The sequence below is a fragment of the Phalacrocorax carbo genome, chromosome 3 (assembly GCF_963921805.1).
Source record: "Phalacrocorax carbo chromosome 3, bPhaCar2.1, whole genome shotgun sequence".
Lineage (NCBI taxonomy): Eukaryota > Metazoa > Chordata > Aves > Suliformes > Phalacrocoracidae > Phalacrocorax > Phalacrocorax carbo.
Genome location: NC_087515.1, coordinates 51,808,702 through 51,830,075, shown reverse-complemented (window position 1 = coordinate 51,830,075; position 21,374 = coordinate 51,808,702).

The window sequence follows — 21,374 nt, the reverse complement described above, 5'->3', positions numbered from 1 at the left end:
CTCTGGAGAACTAGTCTGAGAAAGCTCCTCTGAGGTTTTCAACCAAAAGAGTCAAAGTACAGCACTTAGTAACACTTTGCTGCTATGTGTGGGCAAAGGACTTTTCACCAGCTGGGATCCACCAAAAATTACCACCAGAAATAGGCAGTTTAGGGGATAGAAAAATCTCCTCTCCCTGCCTAATCACCTATGCAGTTCTGTGCAAAGCAGGCAGTGGTAATTTGAAAAGAAACAGAGAACAGTCCTCATTTTCCTGAACAACTAAAGTGCGGTTTTAAAAATGTAGTAGACATTTTGTCTTTACCATTGATGAGCAGAATATGTAAAGTATGACTGCCATGATACCCTCTGGGTACTTGGGTTTAGACTTCCGTTAACCACCTCAATAGCAATGAGAGATACACAGTATGTTGCATTACAAAAAGGATTATAAATCTGTGCTTTTGGGAGCTTCTGTGTGTGAGCCGTATGTCTGCCTCTGAATTATGGATTCTTTCTGTAGGTAATCTAATCAAAATGCTAACAAACCCCTTTTCACAGATGATCACAGAAAAACCGCTGCACATTAAGAAACACAAATGATAAGCAACAGATACTCAAAATCTTCTTTTGGGCACATTACAGTGGTGCTGAAGACGACATCTGTGTTCTGAGGTGAGCAACAGCAAAATCCCCAGACATTATTTCAGTCAAGAAATGGCAGTCTAACACTCACTGAAGCTGGCGTTAATGTCTCCAATAGCTCAAGTGGGTTTTGGATGAGTTGTCAATCAACCCCTCCTTCATCCCCACTTATTCTGAGCAGACTCCTTACACCAAGCAACGCTACACAAAGACAGATGTTAACAGCTGCTGAGCACCCAAAAAAATCTCTAAGTCACTGAAAGTGGAAAAAGATCGATACCTAGTAGGGTAAGGATTGGGTTTATAGCCGTTCAAGACCCCTAGAAACCTGACAAACAATCTTAAATGACAAGGGTGAGAGCTCCATTCTAGAAAACATTAAAAATTATGAAAGAGTAGAAAATATACTGAGGGGGTGGGAACCCAAACCAAAAATCCCAGAGAAGAGCAAGGCTGCTGTTTTTACTCCTTGTGCCTTATCACAATTAGCTTCTCAAGCCTATGGACCTCTTCAGCTAAGTCTCGTTATGAGGGACATTAGGGTAAGCCAGAGAAAAGCTGCCGATACTGGACACTCCAAGAATACAAAGCCCATCAGCAGCCTGCTGATCACAGCAATTTACAATTTTCACTTCCTTGGTTGATTGCTTGTGGGTTTTTTTAAATACCTGTTAATCTGCGTTCTGCATTTTCCTGTACTGCATATGTTTGTCCTCTGGGTTCTTAATTCTTCCTTGTTTTGTTCTCAGATCATCATTTGCCATCATCAAAAAATATATCCTGAAATTTAAGGAAGTAAGAGTTGCTGCATGCCTTGAAGTTTCTAATCCAAAAATAATCACTGGAGGAGATAGAGGAGCATTTTGGGGGGGGATTTATTTTTTTAAAGCTTTCTACTTGAAGAGTACCTTAAGATTCTAGTGTATATCTCACAAGTCTTCATTTTAAAGCATTGTGCTTATGGGCCTAAAAAATCAGGGGAATGAAAGCACTGAGGCATTGTTTTTTCACCATAACAACACGAAGAATAAACTATTTCTCTGAATACAGTTAGGGGGGGAAAATTGCCTCTTGGGCAGGAACTTCATGTGCCAAGTTTAAATTCTCTGCAAATCAGGATTGCAAAACTGCCCACCTTTGAAACAACAATTCGTAACAAAAGTAATGCGTCCTTAACTGGGACACTGAAAATGATGCTGCTGGGAGAAAGACTGAATACATGTAAATTAAGGACATATTGCTAGATTTAATCAGTCCAGTATTTATAAATGTTCTTAAAATACAAGATCTGAGCAGACATCATACATCTGAATACGTTTGTTTAAAGTTAAAGGTTGTTTATTAAATATTATTTATAAGCTGTTAAACTTCAGGGGGAGAAATATTAAACATGTCTGAGATTCACAGAGTACACAAAACAGGCACTGAATTGTACAGTTTGATACATAACTTCCGATACTGGATAAATCCACCAACATCTGCTGAATATGTAGATGATTTATTACATTTTCATAAGATTCACTTACTATGTAGACTTCATGATTTGGCAAACAAAGCCCGACTACAGAGAAAACTCTTATTTCGTTATTTTAAACCTTCTTAATACACACCTTGGAGGATGCATGAATATTTCCTCAGTACCCTCCCTGTTGCCTGGTGGAGCGAACAGTCTCCAAGCCGTTGAGCTGGCTGAGAAAGACAGAACTTGTGTCTCACATCTTGTTTATAGGATGGAGTCTTTGTGCTTCTCTTGGCAGTTCCCAAAGCAAGGTACAGTCCTGCATATTATCTCTTTCCAAAACTTTGCTGATGGACTGAGAGTCAACAAAAATCCTAGCACAGTGCAAAGACCCTCCCTCCTGCTGCGGGAGAGCTCAGCAGGCTCTCCTCCCAGGGCATAGTGAAGTCAGACATTTGTTTTGGCATCCAGAAAACTCTTTCTGAAATCTGCGTGAAACTTGGTAAATTCCCATAGTCTGGGAATCTTTAGTGAAATACTGTAATTTTTTCTTATCACTGGGCAATAATGCTCTATGGTGGAAATAGAAACGGAAAACTTGGGCACAGACAAATCATATTTTCAGGAAGTCAGGGAAATCCCATTGCCTCCCCCTCCTCCCCCCAACCTCATTTCTGTAGTTCTTGTTCATATAAATGAGCAGTCAAGCTTCAGCAGCAACAGTGAAATTGATTTCCCTGGTTTTAGATGAAAACTTGAAAGTGAAAGGAGCTCAAGTCAGAAACCAGAGAAATCTGAGATTTTTCCCGTTCAATGCTGGAGGTGTGTCTCCCCAGTACCTACCAAGAAGATGGCTGAAAGTACATGAAGGAGAGAGGACTACTCACCAGAAGCCAAGCTTGGGGTTGCTGTCATTTATGTTACCCTCATGACCAAAATGAGGAGCAGCTTTTAGCCCAGGAATTATTATAAATGCAGGTAAAATATTTCTAAACAAAAAAGGTGATTTCCCTTCTAGAAAGCTCTTCATACATATCACTTATGGTCCTGGGCTAATATATCCTTACCTTGAAATGGGTAGACTTACATAAACCATCCTTCATTCCTTCTTTCTGACCCTTACTACATTCCTTTAAACCTTCTTAACAAATGGGTTTCAATTTTAAGGGAAATATTTGTCATCAGCAATTTGCAAGCAATTCCTGCAAGAAGCAGAAAATAGGTACAGGTGTATCTTGGAAGGAATCTAGCTGTACAGGATAACACTCAAGTTTAGCTGAAATGCAGATTTATTGGTACAGACCTCTACTTCCACAGTTGCTTCTTTCTGGAGAAGAACTGTTACAGGACCATACCTCTACCTCTAAATGGCTGCTGTCAGCCATACAAACACTTAATATAACATACATTCAGTTCTTCTCTTATACCCCTTAATCCAGCTGCATCCAAAACTCTCGGTCATGATTTGGTGTCACAACTCGCCATCCAAGCTCTCAGGACAGGGACCTATTTCTGTTGTTTTGTAAACTTTTACTATGTTCTCTGTGGACTGACCAGTGTCAGAGATCAACAAAAGAGTACATATACGGATAATATGGACTGCCTCCTCCTGACAGACTTGATTTTGCAGCATTCTGGCGACAAGTGTATGAAGCACTGGTTCTGTTACCGTATTTAACATTTGTGTGTTAGAACCACAGATGGGCAAGTGACAAGCAATAGCTATTGGGGAAAAACATTATTACTCCTTGTACAAATACACCCCTAAGATAAGTTACAACATTCTCCTGCCAAAATGGAACAGCTAACGATTTTCTTGCAGTCTGAGAAGTCCCAGATCACAGATGGCCAGCTGAATAGTGGCTCAAGTAATGCTAAGCAATGAACAGCTGCTAACAATGAGGAAATTGTGCTTCTAAGGCCTGATTCAGTGCCTGCTGAAGTCAATGAAAATCGTATAAGCAGCAGTGAGTGCCCTCGTGGCACTATTCTGTGGCAAAAAGCCAGAAACCAGATAACAAAATATTGTTAAATTCCCCCCAACAGAATACTCACTGCTTTTACAGAGTAATCGAAACTTTGATCTCCAGACAAGCCTAGAAGCATCCTAGTGAATGCAGCTGCATTTAAAATGCTGATGTACACTAAAATAAGAGCATTATATATTGTACAGAGATTTAGGTCTTTATTTAGAATGGCTGCAGACTTTAAGGGGTTTAGTTGATTTTCTCCCAGATTACAGGCACATTATGGAAAAACCAATAATTAATTTTGATAGACGACTACCTGCAAGTCCTTTCTTTCAGGAAATGTTTAAGTTTATTAACAAATGGCACTACTATTAGTGAGAGGACCACTACTGCTATTCCTAATAACATGCGTCTGTGAAGCACGTATAAGAAAGCGAGTATCTGCCCCAAGTATTTTGTAGTCGCTGATTCAGCTGGACTAGTTGCAGATACCAGCCAACAAGCGCGAGCTAGGGACAGCTCAGTTCTGGAACACTATACGAAACCGAAATCTCATGTGGGTTTTCTTAAACCAAGAAGTATGAAATGGCAGATATCTGATTTTTGAAGTGCTAAGAAGAAGCCACACTGAAAATCTAAACATGACATTTACGAACTTCACATCACTGTCCTAAACTGAAGCAGTATGGATGCAGCTGCGTCAGCCCACGGAGAGAACTGAGTACCTTCCAAAGTGATTGAGACAGCAAGGAGCAGTCCTGGATGGGTGTGACAGAGCTGGAACACAGAAAGGGCAGGGCACTTGATGGGGACAAAACAGGAGGCTCTTGAAAGCTTAGGAAGAGCTCATTAAAATTTAGAGATGTGCTGCTGATGAATAACATCAGTGTTAAATGCATCACTCTGTCCACTACCTCCATGCAAATATACTCATAAAATAACTACCAAATTCAGGGAGAGACATTTCTTACAGTCACTTTCATGATCTCACTCAAGATTTTTTTTAACTATCTGATGAATCGTAGCTTCTTTAAAAGCAAAGAGGCACTACTTAGAAACAGTTGTCTTCGATCTCTGCGGCTTTCTAAGGGAGGGGTTTTTTCCTTTTTAAAATATGCCTGCAAAATGTCTAGTAACACTCCAAATTTATTTCTTCAGCTTGTTCACATGCTACACTCTCCTGGGTGCCTTTGCAGTCTCAGAAACAGAACAAGTACTTTTGTGCTCCTTCGTAGATTTTCCATTCTGCTGCAGAGTCTGTTTATGTTCCATAAATGCACAGGTGCACACAGTTATACATGAATGGAGTCAGGTTGTACGGAAGCAAGGAATTGCTTCTCCTGCTATTTGCATAGGCTGGAGGCAGGAACAGTGCAAATAACTCTTTGCAGCTGTACCAACACAGTCCAGTCTCTACCTGCACTGTCCAAATCATCCTGCTCTGAGGCACCTCTTCAAAAAGAGCTGGAAGATGTGGTTAATCGCCAGATTTACTAATAGTGTTGCTACAAAATTTAAAAAAAGATTGGACTGGGGGCACAAAGGGACTATTGGAAGCCTCAGCAATGTTGGTTGTGATGACAGAGCTCAGACTCCCCGAGGGATGTATATTAACCAGCATAAGGCGGGTGCTAACACCAAGGGAGCCCTGACGGCATTTCTGACTGTCCCTGTCACTTGCAGCATGCACCTGCCACTCCTGCCACCTGGGTTCCTCACCTGGGACTGACAATTTTGATTCAGAGCCAGCTTGCAAGGACAATTCTGCTGAGGAGCTCCTCCTCAGGGAGCACACTGTGTCCCCGCCAAGTGAAAGGTCTTCTCCTGCTGGTCTAACATGGCCAGGCAAGAGCCCCAGCCGCCTCCCTGCCCAGCACAGAGCTGGCCCAAAGCCTTGCTACCACCACTACTGCGTCATTACATCCTGCATGGAGAACAGGAGCTTTCCCAAACTGGAATGTTCTTTTCCAGTTGCTGATTTATGCTGCCCTGGGCAAAAAAAGACCAAGAGCACAAGCCAGAAGCACTCCTGCTATGGCCACCACCTGCCATAGAGGAAAGCACGCCTTTTGTCACTGTAGTTGAGAGCTGAGCAGTAGCAGGCAGCTCCACTTCTAGTTTCCAGTCTGCCGTGATCTGTCAGCAGCCTACCATGATACACTCAGCTAATCACTCAGTGCTCCCCAGAGGCTGACACGCAGCCTCTGGCCTATAGCATCCTAAATGCAAGTGTTTGCCAGGAAAACAAAACAAAACAAAACAAAAACCAACAAAAACTCCAGCAACCAGTTATGGATGACGTAAGCAGAGGCACTCTCTGATGCAGGAGGATGCAGCCCCACACACCAGCCTCACCAAATGTCCAGACAAGGGTTCTCATGCGGCCAAAATAGTTCAGGTTTCCCACATCAGGAGAAACTCTCATATACCCAGCGAACACTACACAAGAAGCTAGTAAAGCATTTCCCTCCTGCCCAAAGGAGCTTGCTTAGATGGGCATCACCTCTTCCTGAAAGAGCCAGGCTGAGGATAAGCCCCCTGAATAACACTTTTCAGATATGTTTGGGTACCCTGAACTCTGCCCAAGTTCCTGAGAGAGTTAATCCTCTCTGAGGGCCTTTGAGCTGAAGCACCAAGAGATTAATGTCTGACAGGAAGCCAGTGGCACACCTAGGAACTAAACCTGGGTCTCCCAGATCACAGACACACTTTGGGACCACCGGACCAGCCTCACTTGCTGGTAATTAGAAGTTTAATAGCATTACTGAAATTACAACCAAATTTTACTCAGTTAGACCGATCACTGTCTAATTTTGAAAGTAGTTACATGTGCTGACAGGATGATTACAGCTTTATTCATCCATTTTAGACTCAAATTTAAAATAAAATACACTGAGATTGTTTCACATGATAAATTGCAGTCAGCTCTCAAGTCTACTGCTTTCAGATTTAATTCTAACATTGTAAAGCTGGCAGCCTCACACAGCTCAAAAAGGAGTATTATACTTCCCTACAGCAGAAGCCTGACAAAGGGACAGACAAGACTTGCTTTGAGGGTTGGAGGGTCCCAAGCTATAGGCTCCAAGACCACAGCCTGTGTACTGATTTGCTTTAAAAAATAATCTGTTGAAAACTCACATTCATCTACTTGCAAATTCTTGTTTACCTTCTTAGCTAGGAGCAGCTAATGTAGCAATAATTTTATGCACGGCTTAGAAAAGCCTTTAGATTTAGTACCAATAATTTTTCCCTGTGACTCTGTGCAACTGAGTCCACAAGAAGAGACGTACCCAGTCTGACGTGTAAAGGGAACCAGGCAGTCAGGTCGGTAAATGGTTCCAGACTGTCCTATCTTGTTTCTAAAATGATGTTTCTACAAAACACAACCTACAGAAGTAAATGCATTTTATATAAAGTCATTTTGATTGTCACTAGTTCAGAATGACTTACTTAATCCGTGTATGTTCTTATTCACACATAAAGCAACTCTTGTAAATATATAGTGGTGACACACTGTTAACACATCTTGCATTTAAAAATAAACCTGTACATGCGTATAACACAGAACAGTCCTTGACACAGGGTCACATAATACAGCTGTAGGCATCCTGCACGTGTGAGCCACTCATCTGCGTTCCGAAGCTGCTAGTGCGTTAACTTTCCCTTTGCTTTTCCAGTGAAGTTTCGTGTTTGCTTTCCTAAGCCTGCTTTTATTTGGACTTGTTTAAGTGCTGGCATTCACAGAGCCGGGAGAGAAGAGGCCTCTGTTAGAGAGTTTGTGCCCTCTGGTGTTCAGCGGTGGATACTGGATCCCCAAAACCGCCGCTGCTTTGCGCTACTGCAGCATCCTCTCCACACCCAGCCTTGGCTGCCTCTAAACACAGGTCACTTCAGCGGGGTAAAGTATTTAGCCCTGGTCTGCTTAACTGTACAAGGGTTCTCAACATAATATGTTGGGAAAACATAATCCGGGAGTGCAGCACAGGCTGGGATCCACCTGGCTGGAGAGCCGCTCTGTGGAAAGGGACCTGGGGGTCCTGGTGGACAAGAAGCTCAACATGAGCGGACAGTGCGCTGCTGCAGCCAGGAAGGCCAACAGGATGCTGGGTTGCATCAAAAAGGGCATCGCCAGCAGAGAGAAAGAAGTCACAGTCCTGCTCTACTCAGCTCTTGTCAGGCCACACCTGGAGCACTGCGTACAGTTCTGGTCCCCGCTGTACAAAAAGGATGTGGACAGGCTGGAAGGGGTCCAGAGAAGGGCCACCAAGGTGACCAAAGGACTGGGAAAGCTGCCATATGAGGACAGGCTGGGAGAATGGGTTTGTTCAGCCTTGAGAAAAGGAGGCTCAGAGGGGATCTCATCACCATGTACCAGTACTTAAGGGGTAGCTACAAAGAAGACGGAGACTCCCTTTTTACAAGGAGTCACATGGAGAGGACAAGGGGGAATGGACACAAGTTGCTCTTGGGGAGATTCTGATTGAACACCAGAAGGAAATTTTTCACAGTGAGGACAGTCACCCATTGGAATAATCTCCCCAGGGAAGTGGTTGACTCGGCCATGTTGGACACTTAAGAGTTGTCTGGACAGGGTGCTGGGCCATCTTGTCTAGGCTGTGCTCTTCCTAGAAAGGTTGGACTAGATGATCCCTGAGGTCCCTTCCAACCTGTGATTCTGTGACTCTGCAGAGACCACTGCATCCTTTTAAGACCATCTACATGCTTTACATGCAAGATTTTAGCTTTTGGGATGATTTCAGCAAGATCCATATCAACTTGGCAGTTTCCAAAACGGAGAACTCTGGATATGGCATGTCTTTGTGTTTTCATTAATTCAAATCAGCAAAAGAGTACAATGGATAACTTCAGAAAATCAAATCACTTATTGCCCAAATCTGGAGTCTGAAAGCTGAGGATATATTCTTTAGCCTATACTAAAATACAGAAGTTCCCATCAGCATGGTTTTCAGCTGGCTGGTTCACATCTCCTGTTACCATGCCTGTAGTAAATTCTTCAAAATCTCAACTAAAATCAAGTTTGTGGGCATAACATTAACACTCTGTTATGCCCACAAGTGCTAAATCTTTGCCAGAGATGACTCAATTACAAATTTCAGTAGGCAAATTCTGAATAGAAAGCTGAGCTTATTTTCCTTCTGAAATCCATCCAAACTTTCCACAGTTCACTCTAAAGATGCTCAGATGTTGAGTTGTTCGCTGTGGTTAGATTTAAGGCAGTTTGCAAGGATTTTAGTGATCAAACCGTTCAATCTGTAGATATCACCACTCCAACATCTAAGCTATATACCTGTTGCTGCCATTGCTTAGGAGCTCTAGTTTTGGAAGAACCATTCACTTCAGCACCTAGCCCTGACAGGGACACCAGAGAAGTCTACCCCCCATCATTTGGGGCATCCAAAAGCCAAAAACAGTAGATGAGGTGTGGAAGGAGACTGGTAGCATCTGCATCTATCACCTCTCAAACAGTCTCTTCTGCCCTGCCTAAACCTACAAACCCGCTACAACAGCTCCTCTGTACTTTGCACTGGCTGCAGGTGAGTGATAAAGTGAGTTTAAACTCACATTCTGACCTAAATAAGCAAGGTCATTTTATTTATCCTTTGGGGAAACCATTTTCCTCCAATTCCCACAACCTTCCTCAGTGTTCTCACAGAACCATTTTCTTCTTAGGGTGTAAGAGAAAGACAATGATGATGATCTCATTTACAAACACGACCCTCTCATCAAATGAATCTTTCACGATGACACTCAAAACAGTAAGTTACCGGTTTCCGTCACTGTAAGGAACTACCCTAAAACGAAAGACAGCTCACAGAAATGTCAAAGAAAGAAAAAGAAAAATAAAAAAAAAAAGAAAAGGCAAGAGTTAACAAAGGATCTGGATTTAATAAACTGTTTCAGTGGAAAGTTAAGAGCCTAAACGCTGAATATGAGCATAACAGCCCTTTGCAACAATTATATTCACTTGAACGTTGAGCACTGTGTCATTAGATGAGCGCATTCAGACAGCGCACTGCAGTAATAATTCACAAAGTGTTTACATTTCAACAAAGCCTTCTCTTGTGTGTTCTTCTAACCATAACAGCACGTTTAGAGATTTTATAAACACAGCAGATTTGTTTTTAATTAAGGAATTTCACAGCAGTGAACTCTGATCACTTAATATTTCAAATCTGAAAACATCACTATTACAGCATGCTAAGAGATTATTCCCTATATACTTTGTACTCTGTACGAGTAACGTTTCCCCCAAAAATGCCACACTGACAGCAGAGGATGCACAAAGAGAGCAGCAACGTTGGCCCTCCCTGCAGCTCTGCCAGAAAGCTGTACCTGTGACTCAGGAGAATGTGTGCAGAGACACTGCTTTCAGGACCGATCACTATCGGCTTCTGCATCTCTGAGAAATTCTGTATCTTTTAAGCAAAGCACAGCTGAAATAAATCAATAGTCTGCCAAGGAAAGTGGAGAGACTTTGCGTTAGTGCTGTGGGATTCATTTTCATGACTGTCAATCATAGGGTAATTTTCACAATTCCAGCGCTGCAGTCTAACAAGTGCAATAATCTGTGGCCCAGTCTTCTTGCCAAGCAGGAGTGATTTAAGCTGAAAGACTGGGACACAGGAAAGGAGGAAAGGAGTGCGTGTTTCACCCGATTTGACCAATATGCAATTTACATTTGAAAGGAAAACTGGGGAAAGCTCGATCTGGTAGGAACTTCTGGCAGCAGGGCCTGTTTGCAGCTAAGAAGCCAACAGAAGGATTGTATGGCAACAAGACTTCTGGTTCCTGCATGAATTTCAAATCACAGCGTTGTGTTTAACCTCAAAACATCTGAAAGGAAATTATGAACAAGCATCAGTCACCAGTTGGTCATTATTTCTTGGACAGTGCATGGAAAACAAAGACGCTGGGTCAGATCAGAGTTTCGGAGCTGCTGTGAAGGACACAGGACTTTCATTGGTAGCCTCTGGCTTTTTGGCTCCAGCTGGACTTACCCAGGATGGTAAAAGAAACCTACACGAAAGGTGGGATTTACTCTTGGGCTGAACTCTGAAGTGTCTCACATCAACTTGGGCACACGTCCTCTGCAGGAATCACAAAGATAACAAACACCACCACACCTCTAGGAGCACTTTTAGAAGGAACACCCTCTAACCACTTCATAGGCAGAGCTGTTTATAGCTGCCTTTCACCACAGCAGCTTGCAAGTGTCCTCAGTTTCCCATTAAGTTTATGAGCAGTCAGCTGCAATGAAAATAAGAAGGGAGTCAAGCAAAAAATCTTGAATCAGCCTCACTAATAGCAGTATGAAATGGCCCTTTGTGGCTTTACACTATGCTGGTAAAGAACAGAAACGCAGCTGCAGTGAGCCTGGATGGGACACGGCTCCCAGGACCAAATACTAAGCTTAAAATACATACTTGATATATCCCATATGTATTACACACACTCTCCAAACCCTGAGGGCAGGCCTGAGGTACAGGACAAGCTATGTGAAACAGAATTCTAGCTGTTTTTTAAAATATCAGTGGTACTAATCACATGCTGTGGCAGCCTACCTTTGGTTGGTGTTTTCCCCCACAAGCTCACAAAGATTTCTGCTCATTTGTTTCCATGTGACAATCAGTAGCCCCTCTAGCAGGAGGGCTGCTTCCAGTGCCTAGCTGGCTACCAAATCAGCGGGACGTTATTCACCTCAGCCGGTCCTTTGCCGTTCACAAACATTTTTTGCTGGAGTCTTGCATTGTTACACACAGGCTTGTTCATACAAGACTATGATGTCTTTCTGGATATTTTAAAACCAAATCAGGAATAGGACACAAAAGGGAACTTCCCTGGACCAGTCACTCCACTGAGAACAGCAAATGTGAAACAAATCAACCTTATGCAGTCTGTGAGCAACACGCAGGCTGAAATTAATTTAGAGAGACAGTACACCGTCTCTGTAACAACTTCTATTGTTCTCCCTTGACTTCTGCTTGCTTAAAGGCTTTAACGATATATTTGGCAAAACCACTCCATTTAAGCGTAAGCTAATCCTTTAATAACACAGATGGTTTATTTGACCTTTAACATCAAATCTGGATATCTGTGATTTAACGAGTGTCCTCTATAAAGTCCTAGCACTGTGTGGACCAGCACAACGCTGACCAGGGGTCAGGAACCCTTTGCTTTGCCTTCTGCGACTCCGGGGTAATTTAATCCTTGCTCCTATGAACCTTCCCAGGTCTGAAAACTGCCTCTGATACTGATGATGAGGGCTGCAGGAAACATGGAAATAGAAGGATACCCCAGGAGCACACTGACAGCAAATATTTGTGTCACTGTTCAAAATAAGCATGTAATGCTTATTGTATTATAGAATTTAATAAGATATAATAAGCTGTAATAAGATATTTCAGGTATAATATAAAGTAAATGTATTATAAATGCTGGAAAGTAACTAGAATTTATTAAACTAGATAATGTTGTTAAATGATACTTACTGCTAAAAGCAAAGATTTTTTTTGTTAACCTGGCATGCAGAACTGAAAATGCCTCTTCAGAAGAGTTTTGTTTACAGACAAAATCATATATTACCTTCTTTTTTCATTGGTTAAAATGAGCAAAATAGCACAACAGATTTTTTTTCTCCAAAAGAGTAAAAAACACTAGCAGCTGAAAATATACAATTGTCTAACATGCAAATCACATATGTGACTTGCTGCACCATCACCTGACTGCCAAAGCTCATAAGATTTTCCATACCCACTGTCGTTCTGGCTATGTTTGGACAGAAGTTGTTTCTGTAACACTTCAAGCTAAATCTGTTCCTGGAAGATTCTGGAAGAGGCAGTATAACATACACTTTCTTAATCACACATTTATTTAAAAAAATGTGAAAATTAAGAAATGTAAGAAAACAAGACAGTCTGTTATTAGTTGCATCAGAACACAGGAAAGCTGTAGTATGGGCTCTGAAATGAAGTATAAAAATGCCCAATCTCCTCTCTACTCCTATATAAGAAATATAAAAAACGCTTCCCACAGAACTCCATCTGAAAACTGTCACAGCCAAGTAGCCTGCAAGCTGGCTGCTCCTACTCTGTCAGAGCAACACAAAACAGGTAATACCCACAGAGGGTCCACGCCGTGGAGGCAAAAGCAGATAAGCTGCATTACTCCAGGGGGTAAATTATATTTGCTAATATGCAGCACTTGCCTATACAAGATAAGATCTTTTTCTCACATCCTACTGCAAAAATTGTCCCATGAACTAGGGAAGATTAATTTTCTGTCAGTTTGTGTCCTTCATCCTTTAAACGCTCCCCACTCCCACAATAACACCAACAACCCTACTCTTTTGCGTGTAAGAGATGATACATGCTGTGGCTACTCTGGAGTTAGCCACGTGTTGACTGACTGGCCTGAACACAGCAGGACTGGCCACCTGGATGCTCTCAAATACAATACCTCATGGTTGACGTTTGCCCAGTTTTTCCTCTGCCAGGGAACTAATTTGGGTCTTTCTCTTCCACCAGCATGGCAATGGAAACTAATGAAACTAAACTATTTTAAACTCCTATCCCTTTTTAAACTTTGGCTAAATTTAGCCTGAGAGCCCAAAAGTCAGGGGGAGAAAAGGGAAGAGGAAAGGGCAAAGGGAGGAGACCCAGAGACACTTCAGCCCAATTTCCCTAAGCAACTAAGCTTAACTGTCACTGGATCCTTCTATGCCTGGCATGTACCACTGTTACTCAAGGCTAGCGCACAGGTCTCTCCCTCAGGTAAGTATCACCAGGTGACTTCTAAAGTGACTACCCACACTGAATTATTTCTCAGCAGCCAAAGTGTGTGTGTCTACAAACTGGACTGTAAAAGCAGGACACAGCTGCTAATGACGACAGCCAATCTCAGTTCAAACTCTTCTGTGGAACAGAAGAACAGAGTTCATGCTGAGCATCTTGGCAAGTTTTGCTTTCTGGTGCTGTGCCCACAGGAAGACGGGGAGAAGAGCACACAGTCGGCATGCAGAAACACAACAGTGGAGACGGAGCTCGCCAGCTGATTGCAGAGTATATGACGTGCAAGCTAAGTTATGAACTAATGAGGCTTAGCAAAAGCATCACTCAGAGAGATGGAATTCAGCCTATCAATAAATAATAAGCAAGAAAATGTATGGTGAAAAGTTAGCTATGGTAGCAAACAAGACTAAAAAGTCATCAGTAAAGGAAAATGTAAAGAAAAATAATTTTTCATATTAGCTTTCATCACAGGTTTCCTTTTGTTTATTAGTCTGTCCCTATAGATACAAAACTAAAACAAAAATAGAATTAATCAGGTCAGCTCTACCATTTGGTTTGTACCTCAGAGCACAGAGTGATTACGCCTGCATGGGCAATGTTCCAGGGAAGTCTCTCAATCACAGCAATAAAATTGATGTTGCATTTTGTAGATCTCTCCCCTACTCCCTCCCTCTTGATTCTTCTCCATCCCTAACTCCACCCTTCTCAGGGATACAGAGATCCAAGGCTAATCCTCTCCATTCTCAGTATTCAGTGTTATGCAGGCTTCACCACGGCATTAACTCAGGACTGTGACCCCTCCAACCACATATGGAGCAGGATTACTGTGCACTAAAAGCTTAAAGATGGCTGGCTGGCATCATTATTTGCAAGCTCTCCAGACTTCCACATGCCTATTCTACTCTTTCAAATGACAAACCAAAAATTTAAACTAAAACTGTACCACAGCAGACTAGTCCAGCACTGAAGAAGAAAATGGATCTGGTCATAGAATCATTAAGGCTGTAAAAAGCCTCTAGGATCATCAAGTCCAACCGTCAACCCAACACCACCATAACTCCTAAACCATGCCCTGAAGTGCCACATCTGCACGGGGTTTTTTTAACGCCTCGAGGGATGGTGACTCCACCACCTCTTGGGCAGCCTGTTCCAATGCCTGACCACTCTTTCAGTGAAGAATTTTTTCCTAATATCCAATCTAAACTTCCCCTGATGCAGGTTGAGGCCATTTCCTCTTGTCTTGTTACTTGGGAGAAGAGACCAACACCGACCTCACTAAAACCTCCTTTCAGGTAGTTGTAGAGAGTGAGAAGGTCTCCCCTCAGCTTCCTCTTCTCCAGGCTAAACAACCCTAGATCCCTCAACCTCTCCTCATCAGACTTGTTCTTGAGACCCTTCACCAGCCTCACTGCCCTTCTCTGGACACACTCCAGCACCTCAATGTCCTTCTTGGTCCATATACTCAATTCAGCGTGGTCTCTTAATGAGGGTCCTTGATGAAAGGCAAAAAGGGAAAGCTCTGCTCTATCAGCCCCTGATACAAAGACAGGTTACAAAGCCTAAGTCAGGAGGGCCACCAAAGTTTCCACTGCAATATTATCAGCTATGCTCTGTTGGAGTTACCTAGAAGCCTAAAGGATACAGTAACTAATAAACAACAAAGGCATTTAATAACTATAACTATTTTCTCAAGAAACAGCGGTACCTCCCACATCCCACCTTAACAGATTTTGAGGCAGATTCTCTTTAAATATGCCTAAACAGCTGTAGAGCTTCTATTTTGCTAGCAAATAAGTGCATGCAAATAAGAAGCCCTTGTCTCTCATCACTAACATGCCATAAAAACCAGAGGACTCCTATGAAGCTTTACCTCACTGCATCTTCATCATATTTCCAGTCCACAGATCACTGAAGGAAACAAAAGGAGTCCTACAGATTTTACTGAGTTTCACCTCAGAAACAGTATTATTTTCAGTATTCATTTAAGCGAGCTACATAGCCTCCAGCCATGAAATCTCTTAATTCCAAAGGGACTTATGAAGTGATAACTGCCCTGTTCAAACATAAAATCAAGACAAGAGGTCTTTAAAACACTTGTGGAGACTTCTCCAAAAGGGGTATTTCTACAAAAACCAAACCAAACAAACAAACTAACCCAAACAAAACAAAAACCCCACAAACCACAGTCTTCCTCATCCCTTCAGCTTTTGAACTGGTCAAAGAAGCACACACAAATATTTAGTAAATTATTTCTCCACCACACATGTACACAGATTTTCTGTATCCTACAGATGCCTAAATTATTTTTTCAAGCTTTTCAATAAAATTCTTCCCTTAGACATTGAAGTAGAGAATAAAGCGTGAAGAGTATTTATACAGCCATCACTGCAGTGGTTGCTATACAATACAAAAAAGAATGAGAAGCCTACAGAGAGAAAAAAATTAGAGCATTCAGGTCCACCCATAATTTATTCTCCCTGAGCCAGGGGATCTGCCAGGGAATCAGTCTTTTGTATTAAATGTGGTACCGCAGGATGTGAGCCTTATACTGATTCCCCATTAAACCAGAATCTCAGCTGGTGTAGTTCAGTATAGCCCCACATTAGGTTTCTATCCTTATGATCGGAAACACTTCCCAATATGACATGATTGGGAACTGTTGCGGCATTGTCTGAACACGGCTGAAATGACAATCGGAGTGGCAGAATCTGCCCAGTTCTTAGATACACTGATCTCTCTCTCTCATCTTTCTGCCCAAAACCAAATCTTTTCCCCCTACCTTACACGAAAACCAGGTTTCTCTTATCATCTGGACAGACCTTATGCCTCTGCTTGGTCACCCTCATCAGCCCCAGTGTTAGGCAACGGCTCTTCCTTGACTATACTCGCACTCTCAAAATGATGGTGGGGGAAGGTGATGCCCATTCAGCAAAATGTTGTGCACATGTCCCCATTCTAGCCAGATGAGAAGTAGCACAGAATGAGGCAGCTGAAGAAGAAACAGCGAATGCACCATTTTGGGGAAAAATCTTGGAGCTCCTTGGCAGCAGACCTCCAGCTCTTTGAGGACTGTTTGCTCTGCTAGAAATGGGCTGGTTGTCTTATGCCCATCAGCACCTGGAGCTCCTTTCAGCTCAGACAATAGGTGAATGTAGAACTACTACTCATATTTGAGAGCCACAACAAAAGTAAAGGCTCTTCAGAAAGAGCATTTCTTAACCCGAAAAATCTTTGCTTTTGGGATAACCAGCCATTTGGAGAGACTTGTTTAAATGCTGACAAGAGTCAGAAAAGGATCAAAACTTCCTAGAACAACTGTAGCAGCAAAATAACCTCAAAATAAACTGAGTTCATCAGCATACCTAGCTATAAGTTTGGCAGAAACAAGTCTTTTAATACTCCAAATGACTTTTTCTTAGAAAAGTAATTTCTTAAACTAATCTGAGGAGAGAACGTACCCTTGACCAATTCCCAAGTAATGCACAGGATAAGAGTCCAGGAAGCACAAACAACCAAACCACTAAATAAGTGACCACAACATAATTGCTGTATTCCCTCTGGAGAAATTCACAGCACTGTTAAGCAGTCTGGAAGGGATTCTATACAAATATAACAGTTAAAACCAGCAGGAAGTAGCAAAATGAACATTGTTAGGCTCCAATTTCAATGCTGACGCAAATGGTACTCTTGACTAAAGAAGCTGCTGTACCTTTCAGCCCAAGGGTTCATAAAGGGGTTTGTACATACTCATAATACTTTCGGAAAGAACTAAAGACGGGCAGGGAAAATCCTGTGCTGAATTCACTGTTACATGAGTTAGCGTACCTCATTTAGGAAAGGGTGACTAAATATAGCTAATACGTTTACTTGTACGTGACACTCACAGGATACAGTACACGTATATTATTATCTCACCTGCTGAATTAGAAGTGAAAGACAGGAAGGTGAAGTACTCTATCCATTCCCTTCTCCCAGTTTAGAAAATAAAAACCTACTTCCAAAGAGAGGAAACCCCTAGCAAAATCTTAGGAAACAATACTTTTTCCAACTAGCTGGCTTCACCTCCCTTCTTTGGTTATAGGTTAATACGTCAGTTGATATTGCTCATCTCTGCTCAGACTTCACTGCCATTCCTAACCATGCATTTTGAACGGCAGTCACTTATGAAAAACTGATTTAACATAGCTCCACAGATTAATTCCACTCTAAGAAAGTAGTAAAACATAGTAAAATAAAAAGATGGGAAAGACAAAGATGTGAATATCCCTTATTTGAAAGGGATGCTTTGAATATACTGGGAACTCTTGCACTTTTTTTAGCCCAGTATTTTTCGAGCTATATAAAAACTGATTGCGCAGTTACGCAATGGATGACTTTCATGATTCCAAACCTACCAGCACAACAGCATCCCAGTCCCATACAGGGCCCTGAGAGGCTACCAGCATAAAAGCAAGTAATGTCCCCTCTGACATTCACATACACACAAGTATTTCGTAAGTCTGAAGTTCTTTCCACTGGTTCTTTCATTTAAAGCTACTGATATGAATACATGCAACATGACTATATTTAATTGTTGATGTGAGGTTACAAATTTAAAAGTTTAAAAAGATGTTTCCATGGATTTTGAAGACCCTGCTATTAACAGGAATGAAAGAGGATTCATATTCTGCAATAGCTTCAAATCACATCTGTATGTACACTTCTAAAAATAGATATAAAAATCACGTCCCTTGTGGCAGAAGACAGCTCATAAAACTCTGTGCATCTATTAAACACATTTTCGAAAAACAAAATGTTGCAAAACTCTTTTCAGTACCGCTCAGGATCTGCCTGCTAGCCAAAACAGAAATTTACTGGCACCAGGGAGAAGTCATCACTTTTCTTACAGCTGCTCCTGTTCTTTAGATGAATTGCCCATATATTTTTCCACTGGTGATATACATGCTTAGATTCCTCAAACCAGCAGAATCCACTGGGAATTGTGCCTATACCCCAAGTGTCTGTATCTTCAAAAGAGATATAAGGAGACCCTAGCTGTTTATCTCTCCAAGACAGGATGCAGAATTTGACTGTCTCTATAGCTATAGATTGCACTGTCACAGAATACAGGTGGACAATGCCTCTTCACAAACGAGTCACAGAAGTCACACCTTCATGCTACTGCTACCTCCATTTTTTTCATCTGTATAAACACCACTGCTGCCGATTCACTGTACCACAGGAGACACGTTGAAGATCTGAACACATTGTAGCCTAGCCCAGCTAAAAGTATCACATGATCCTAATAACCCATTTAGTAATGATGGGTAAATTGGGGGGTTTTTTAATATTCCAATATATCTTTAGTATGGGATCTTTAGTACTCTAAAGACTTGTGTTGCAATGAACTGACCTTTCACGTTGTTCCCATAAATGAAAAACAACGGGAGAGATGGATTTAAATAGCCAATTTAATCCAGGTAGAAACAGAATTTCCTGAAGTTCAAAATTGTGAAATTTCCCTTTGCCCTTTTTTTGTTCATGTTCTTAAGGAAAGATGCTACATAATCTCAGCTAAAATATTTTTCTATCAATGAGGTAAAAACAGCAAGGAAGATCCAAAAAAGCAATTCATCTTTACAAAATACCTCAGATGGAGGGGCTTGCCTACCTTTCTGTCTTCTACTGTTTCTAGAATAAAGACTGTTTGGCTGAAAACAATAAAACTTATAACACAAACTCACGGTTCAAAAAGCGGGCCCATTAATCTTATGACAGCATCATTTAGAAGCCAGGAAAAGAATAAATATATCCTCTCAGTGATTTTTTTTTTTTTAAGAAAACAGTTACTCTTGCATACAAAAATGTCCTGAACTGGAGACTGGCAAACTGAGTTGCCAGGTATATGAGTTCTGGGGGAGTTCAGGCTGTCTGAAATATCATAGCATGGCTGATGACTGAGCTGGAAAGGAAAAGATCAATGTCACCCCAAATGAATTTAATAAAACACTAATTTTAATAGTTAGATATTTTAGAAATGAGAAGTCTCTGCATGCCAAAACAAGGAGTTCATAGCTCCCAAAGTAGAGTTTCCTGAAAAATAGACATGACTTATGCCTTGAACTGCTTACATGGAGCCCCTTCCTGCTGTAGAGTATCATCAAAACCATTGATAACGGTGCAGTCACCACTGCTGTGGTGCAGAATAAAGCAGCTCCAGTGAACACTATCTTCCAAAGAGAGCACCAGTTTCTCTCCACTTTTAAGCCAAAACCAGGTAAAACCAGCAAGATTTATGAGACAAACTGTTGCAGAAAATAACTATCCTATAACACAGGAAAAGGGGGAATCCCTGTTTTCTGCAACACTCGCTAGACATCAGGCAAATAACTTCTTTACTTTTGATACAGTAAATGACAGCACTCTGAGCTGCTGTGAAAGTTGTTTCGGATTTCAAGTGGTCCATTTCCATAGGCTGCATGAATCACTACCTAGAAAGAAGCATCCTGGAGGCCATTAGCAGGGTTTGTTCCAACCGAGGACACCTGCAGCTAGAGCTGAAAGCCAGGGCTGCCTTCTCAAAAGCAATGCTTTGAACAGATGGGAAAACCGGTCTCAATACAGAACACAGTATCAAGCCTCCCTTTCCAGGAGAGAGGAAGGAGAAAGAAAGGGAGGGAAAGAAATGAAGTGACATTAGAAAGCAAGTAGAAGAAACTCCTGTTTTCCCTCTGTTTTGAGAAATTTATTCCTCTGCTGAAGGATTTCAGCAGACCACACAAGATGTTAAAATCACAAGAGCATCAAGGGGTCCAGGAACTTATATGACTAATATATTGGCCAGACTATGCATGCACTCCAAATACCTTTTTATTATCTGGATCTAAGGTAAGCAACTGTCCAGTCTTACAAGATAACAAGATAGTGATGGGACAGCACAGCTTTGCCTAGGATTCCTCCTCAGAGTGAAGCACACTCTCTTCAATTAGTGTTGGAGAGGACAAAGATGAATGGCAAAGTTCCTTTGTGTGATTCACAGGATCAAGCCCTGCTAGAATGAGAGTATCAGCCTTTACAATGGCAAATGCCAGTCAGTGCAGTCACGAGAACAATCAGCAGCCACGTCCCTCTCCCATCTTCTGCGCCAAGGGTAGCAGAATTCAGTTCGTTATGGCCATGGCAGATATTTTCCCAACACTTTGCATGAATGCACAGACTATAGTTTCACACCCATGATCAAAAAACACAGGAAGTAGACTTCCAAAGGTGAAAGGAAAAAGCGGGGAGAGGGAAGAACAAAGAAATGCATGAGATTTGATTTTTCCCAGCGGGAAAAGATGAGCTAGGACAAGGATAGCCTTTATATAAACCCTGAAATGATATATAAACAAGCGAGAAACAGGGCGTTCAAATGATGAAGACAGACCAAATAACTTGAATTGAGAAAGCTTACTTTTCAACTCTCTAATTTACTTTTAAATTGTCTTACTCTTCAGTACATTAAGATCAATTGTTTGAGCAAGGAATTCTTAA